At 43.6% G+C, this 7,390-nt stretch overlaps 1 long non-coding RNA gene across 1 annotated transcript; it reads right to left on the bottom strand.

Annotated features, from left to right (window-relative positions):
• Positions 1-721: 721 nt before the first annotated feature.
• LOC143933263 (uncharacterized) lies at positions 722-7,181 on the bottom strand. Its single transcript, XR_013263073.1, has 2 exons — positions 6,460-7,181; positions 722-977 (listed from the first exon to the last, which is right to left on the bottom strand). It is a non-coding gene; the product is annotated as an uncharacterized LOC143933263 (long non-coding RNA).
• Between the last annotated feature and the right edge of the window lie 209 nt (positions 7,182-7,390).

Here is a 7,390-nt window from a genome sequence, read left to right as displayed (position 1 = left end):
TCCCTGTACCACCCCAGCCTGCCCTGTGCCACCCAACCTTCCAATATACCACCACAAACTGCTAATATACCACCCCAACCTGCCCTGTACCCTCCCAACCTTCCAATATACCACCCCAAACTGCCACTATACCACTCTCTACTACCCTAACCTGCCCTATACCACCCCAACCTGCCACTATACCACTCTATACCACCCCAACCTGCCACTAAACCACTGTATACTACCCTAACCTGCCACTATATCACCCTACACTATCATTTACAGGGGCCGATTTGGGGTGCGCGCTGTGACCGCGTGCAGGATGCTGGGCAGCCTAGACGGGGGGGGGGGGGGGGGTGTAGAGTGACACCATGTTTTACTGCACCTGGTGAAACCAACCCTAGTGACGCCACTGCCTGTACTTCACGGACCCGGAAGACTGTGCTGCCACTCGCTGCAGCACAAGCCTGTCAATAGGTCTTGGCCAATGATTTATGACTGGCACTGACTGATCTGGTTAGGGAATGACAGAAGAGAGCCCTGTGTCAGTAGACAACACAGGGCTCTCTTTGTACCGCAATGATGTGCTGTTTTTTTTTTTTTTTTTTCATGCAAAGCAAGAAGTAAAAACTGGCACATTGCTTAGTAAAACATAATACAGTAATAGATAGGGAAGAACGGAAGGAGAAGGGCGGGACTGTTACGGTGCTAGTAATAGTTGGAAAAAAGTATATAGATGTTTAGATAAAAAAGAATATTTTATTAAATGTAGTAAAAGCGATCAAGAGAATACAAAAAGATCAAATTTAACAATATACATATATTGGCTGGCATACAGAGCAATATATAAAATCCAACAATTAGTTTGAATAACCATATTCTTGGCAGTTCAGATGGAAAATTCCCGACATGTTTCGCCTATTGTTAGGCTTCTTCAGGGGAGCCAATAATTGGTGGAAGAGAAATTGTTTTGTTTAAAATACAGAAAAGGTTCACTACGAATAGAGAAAAACAAAACAGCATTAATGGAGACGGTCATATACAAGAGCACACTCTTAGTCCTCAGCATTGCCCAGGTGTCTCAAGGGACCAATCAATACAGAGTGAAACAAATAGTATGTGTGTGTCATTGGAAAGTATAAATTAATAATACCTACCAATCTAAAACAGATGCGTCTAATCCCTAAGAAGAAGACCCCACCCGGGATTGAGAAGCGAACCGATCAGAGATAACCGCCAATGCGGTGACTGCAGGAGACAAAATAAGCGAACAGGCAAATCTAATATTTTACCATTTTTACAAGGAGCTTGAAAAAGCTTCCATAGAAATTAGGGTAATTAATAGATTGAAAAAGTCCATTACAATAAGGAATAAATTCAAAACATACCTGTGCTAAGTTAGGTGTATCATGTGTTACACATGGAGAACTGGAAATTACACAGAAAAGGGTCCTTGAAATTATTTCTAGAAGCCCGTGAATTGATCTTGATTGTAATGGGGTAAAGCACAAAAAGAAAAAAGAAAAATATTCAGATGTATAAAAAGAGCCCGAAAGCAGAGCAAGAGGGAGAAAGAAAAGGGAATTGGCTAGGCATTATGCTCAAAAAGTAGCTTTTAATCCATTAAAATGAATCTTGCTTACCAAAATCGCATAAAAATGCAGTCTCAATTATAGCTGTGTTCTACAAACAGCAACCCAAGCGTACCGCACAGCAGACAGCAATGGAGCCACACCATTCAGGTTCCGAGCGGAACCGCCAGAAAAAAAGAAAGTGAGTCTAGGATATAGAAATGACCAAATTAAATTTAAATGAATTGGACAAAAAGGGAAGGAGAGAAGGTTGGAACAGCTACGTTGTCTGCGTGGACAAACTCCGCACTTGTTCTATAAACTGACCTTACGGCGATGTCGACTCACAAGGGCTCGGCAGGGCGGACAGACCTGCAGTGTTGGCGAACGCCTTTTTATCTCCCTCATCATCCGGCGTCTAATTAGCGACGTCGGATGTGAGCGGACAGTGGATGCGGAACTGCACATGCGCGCGCACCCGCGTCACACAGAAGGCCTACAGTCCCCATAATGCCCGGCGACGGCGTCTCCGTAACCAAAGAGACCGGGACGCCGCGACAGGCAATAACGGGGAACATGGGAGAGACACTCAAGAGGGCTCAAAAGAGCCCTGTGAAGACTGTCAATCCAGGGACCCAGTGTGGCGAATGCGCTCGCCCAGCAGCCCGCATATTGACAGGTCCAGCTCCCACATAGCTGGACCTGTGTGTCCATGCAGGCACCCATAATAGGCGGAAACAAAGTGATCGGACGCGCCCCCCCCCACAAGGAAGGTAACCTGGAAACAAATGGCCAGGGGAAAACATCGAGACAATATATGGCACTGAAAACAGTGTGGATTGGTCTAAATGGTTGACAACCAAAAAATGGTTTTATGGTCTAAGTTGAACTAAATCCCTTGAGACATATGGACAAAAGTAGGAAGGAAGAACTGTGCCTGTCGGCCGACTCCATACGGATTCATAGATGTACAATGAAACAATAAACAAGTTATAATATTGAATTTGAACAGATTCCTACGACAAAGCGTTAATGAGGACAGCTACCTTATACATGAAGCATAAACAAAAAATCAATAATGTTTAAAGTGTGAAATGAAAAAATGAAGAAAAAAGCAGGTGGAATTTTTACATGAACTAAAATAGAAAAATAGAGTTTAAAGATAAAGAAAACCGACAATTGTTAAGTAGATCAATAAGGTTGTTATTTTAAACTGAAAACAAAAGCTGAAATGTAGCCGGAATAAATAACACATAGCAACAAAAAAACAATAAGCAGAAAATAAATAAAAGTAAAAGTAAAAAAAAAAAAAAAAAAAAACGTGTGAAATGTGAAATATGAAAATACTGACAATTTTGCAGAGAATGGGTAGCCCTAGTTTCAAAGGAGCGGGCCCCCCATGGAAAATTCCATGGGTTCAGGATTAAACATATTGGTTATTGAGGGGTATGAGAAAGTAATAGTTTTTAAAGAAAGTGTTTGAATGTAATGTATTCATTTAAACCTGGATACTTAGTGGCTTCTAAGGTATATATCCATTGGGTTTCCAATTGAAGTAAACGCGTGTCTATTTCACCACCCCGGGCATGAATGGGCACATGTTCCAGAGCTGCGAAATATACACCGTTGGAATCAAAATTGTGGGAATTGCCTATATGTCTGTTTAATGCTGTAGTGCATAATCGTTTAGATAAAGGCAGCATGTGATCTCTGATTCTTTTATAGAATGGACGCTTGGTCTTTCCAATGTAGAAACATCCACAAGGGCAATTGGCAATATAGACAATCCCCACAGTTTTACAAGTAACACAATGTCCAATGGTGCGAACAGAACCATTAGGCAGTGTGATTTGTGATGATCCTGAAATGAAGCGACAAATATCGCAGTGGCCGCAAGGATAGGTGCCAGTGCGATTGGGTTTGACAGGTCGGTGGGTATTGAAGTGACTTGTGACTAGTGGGTCTCTCATGGACTGGGATCTGCGGTATGTCAATTGGGGAAAAGGCTTAATGTATTTATGAATAATTGGATCGGCCGTTAGTAAGGGCCAATATTTGTCAAGAATTGCTTTCATTTGATGATGTTGACGTGAATACTGTGTTATGATGCGTATGGGTGCATGGGAGGAAGGTTTGGGTTTGGGGTAAATTAAATGGCTTCTGTTCAATTTAGATACTTTATTGTAGGTGCGTTTTAGTAATGATTTACTGTATCCACGTTGACAGAGTCGTGTGGTGAGATCCCGTGCAGCTAATTCAAAATCCACGTCTTGAGAACAGTTGCGACGTAAACGAAGGTACTGGCTGTACGGAATGCTGTCTATAAGTGATCTAGGGTGAGCACTTTCCGCATGAAGGATAGTGTTCCCCGCAGAGGGTTTACGGTATAGGGATGAGTCAATAACACCATTTTTGTCCAATTTGATGTGTATATCCAGAAAATTAATCTGGGTCTGACTGAATTCCATCGTGAATTTGAGATTAAATTGATTGGTAGATAAGTTGTCAAAGAATTCATGTAATTCATCAAGGGAACCAGTCCATAGTAACAAAATGTCATCAATATAACGGTGCCAACCCAAGATGAACTGGCACCAATCCCGGGATTGGTCATCTGAGAAGATATGTCGCTCCCACCCCCCCAGGTACAGATTGGCGTAGGTAGGGGCACATTTGGTGCCCATAGCTACGCCCTGCACCTGGAGGTAGTGGGAGCGATCAAACATGAAATAATTGTGCGTGAGAATGAACTCTAAAAGTTGAAGCACAAATTTGTCATAATTCTGCGAAATAGAACCACGTTCCCGAAGGAAGGAGTACATGACTTGGATGCCTATTGAGTGTGGGATGGAATTCCCCCCCACTAGCCATGTACCTGGGGGAAGTTGTTTCCCATCTAAAATCCGTAATAGATCGATGGTGTCCTTTACATAGGATGGCAAAGATAGTACATGTGGAAAAAGGTGCTTGTCAATGAGAGCACTGGCGTTCTCAGTCAGACATTGGCAACCTGATACTATAGGTCGACCCGGTGGATTAACCAGGGATTTATGCAATTTCGGTAACGAATAAAATGTGGGGGTCTGTGGGTTTTTCACATTTAGGTACTTCCATGTATTGAGATCTATGGTGCCGTGTCGGTATGCTTGAAAGATAAGATGGTAATACTTGGTGGTAGAATTCTCAATGATAAGTTGAGATATTGGACGATACCAGTCCCTATTATTAAGGATGTCAAGGCACATTTTCCTATATGCCCCTACATCCATAATACAGACATTACCTCCCTTGTCAGCGGGTTTAATGATTATATCAGGATTATTCTGAAGGTTTTGAAGTGCCTGTCGATATTTAAACGGTAGATTGTGGGGTTCTTGTGTTTTCAAATTTAGATGCTTAACTTCAAGAGTTAATTGGCTCACAAAAGCCCAAATATTTGGATTGCTTTGAAGCAAGGGAAATGTTTTTGATTTGGGTTTAAACATAGCCGGAGCAGGAAATAATACTCCCGGAGCTGATACACGAGGGGTAATTAGCTCTGAAGACTGTTCAACATCTGTATTGCCCTCGTCCCATAGTGACATCAGGTCTTCCATGGCCCGAAGTTCACTGGACGATGGCTCTACAGGGGTGGTACTAGAATCAGTTGTGTGTTCAGTTTTGTCATAAAGTGCCTTAAAGAGGAGACGTCTGGCAAAAAGATGTATATCTTTTACAAATTGGAATTTGTCTAAATCAGTAGATGGGCAAAAAGATAAACCAAATTTCAAAACTTCAATTTGTTCCTTGGTTAAGGAGACCGAGGATAGGTTCACAACCTCGAGATTTAGTGCGTTTGTGTGTGGGGTAGTGAGGGTGGGTGTGTTTTGGGTTCCGGAGTCTGAACTAAAAAAATAGGTGCGATGCGGGGATCCGAGGTGTTAGAGTCCAGATGTGGAGCCCGACTTGTAGGAGGAGACCTCTCTTACAGCGCTGGTTCAGGAGCCGCTGGAATGGGAACAGCGGTCTCGAGAGCACAGTGGGTAGGAGGGCCTGCTGGATAGAGCCGCTGGAGCTGGTAGAAGAGCGGAGATCCCTCTGAAGGCTGAGTGGACTGCGGGTTGCTGGAAGCTGAGAAATGCAGGCAGTAGCTTCAGAGACCGAAGGTTGGAACTGGCAGCAGGCTGGAGAAGAGTCAGACGGTCCGGGTCAGAAGGTAAGCAGACTGATGGTAACGGAAGGCAGAAGAGGTGTCGGTAAGCAGGCAGAGGTCGGCAACGGAATCACAAGCAGAAGAGGTTTCGAGGTCAGGCAGGCCGGGTCGGGATTGGAGAAGGCAGAGAAGTCAAGCAAGCCGGGTCGATAACGGTAGCAGGTAATCAGGTTCAGGATCAGGTATTCAAAGGTAACCGGGTTCAGGATCAGATATTCAGACACACGGAAGCTGAGACGAAACAGCGCCGCACCGGCGCACTTGAGAGTCCTTTAAACGCTCAGTGGCGGGAAGGAGCGCACGCACGCCACGCACGACCACGTGGACGAGCGCGCGTACGAACGCCACTCGCGAACGTGCACACTAACGCGTAAACGAACGCGCACGCGAACGCGCACGCGAACGCGTACGCGAACGCGCAGAAGACACACGCCGACGCCTGTGTGCACGCAGCTGTACCTGTCTATTGCTGGTAAGTTCCTGACACGAGGGTTGTGAGTGAGGTGGAAACATAGAAGACGGTGCAGGTTCACTGGCTCTCCTCGATGAGAGTCCAGAGTGGATAGGAGCTGGATGTGAACTAGGTGCAGGAGTGCTGGGTACATGGTGGCTAGAGGGGTCTAATGAATTGGTTGGGCGTGAAAGGGTGTTAGGCATGGGGGTGGAAACTTGTGTGCGATGTGCCTTAAGTGAAGCCGCAGTGAATTGGTGTACCGTTTCAGTGGATCTAGGTGACGAAGCTGTGGACGTATCCAGACGGTCTCCCTTCCTTTTCTTAGGAATCCTGTCCTGGGTTAAATCTCGATAGGATGTAGAGGTACTGGAAGAGAAGGAGACAGCATTAGGTATCAAGGTATCTGTTTGAGGGACATTTGAAGTAAAAGGTTTTCTTTTGGGAGTAGTTTGATTAGGATTTTGCCATTTGTAGGCAAAGTGGTTTTCATATGCCAATTTATCTCTGAGAAATTTATTTTCCTTAGCGCTTATAATATTGCGTGTATATTGTTCAAGATAGGAACGTAAATTATTTTCGCGCTGTGTAAAACGAATGGGATTTTGTAATGAATTGTTATCCTCGTACCAAGAGGCAATCTGAGTATCAAGTTGTTCCAGTTCAAGTGTGTATTGGTCAATCAATATTGACATCATTTGAAAAGAGCAAGATTGAAGATTGCTCTCCCAAGAATTCTTAAGTGAATCACTAATCTTATTCATATTGGGAAAAATTTGAATTCTCAAACCCCATGGAACCACTTGATACTCAACATACCTTTCAAAGAAGACTTTATGCCAATAAGTTCTAGCTTTTCGTTCCAACAGGCGTTGTAAGCGCATAAAAGATTGATTTAACTCAGCATCTGTAATGTTAGCATCTTTTCTGGAGGCCTGGACTTTGTTCATAAGACCATCCCATGCATTTCCACAAAACGCAGTCATAATTGGACAAACGGAAAATAAATAAACAAAACAAAAGGGAAAAGGAAGAAATGTGGTTACGGCTACAGGCTTAATTACATGTAGTAAGTTGATATAATAAGCTAATTGACTGATAACTGAATGGCCAGTTCAATTATCGTGACTGAGCGTCTAATTTTTAAGAATAAGATTAGGAAATTTGAAGAAAGTTGATAGTACGGATCAGACA

Source organism: Lithobates pipiens, unplaced genomic scaffold (genome assembly GCF_037356315.1).
Source record: "Lithobates pipiens isolate NorthernLeopardFrog02 unplaced genomic scaffold, aLitPip1_a1.2 Scaffold_27, whole genome shotgun sequence".
Lineage (NCBI taxonomy): Eukaryota > Metazoa > Chordata > Amphibia > Anura > Ranidae > Lithobates > Lithobates pipiens.
This window is presented reverse-complemented; position numbering and strand designations above follow the sequence as displayed.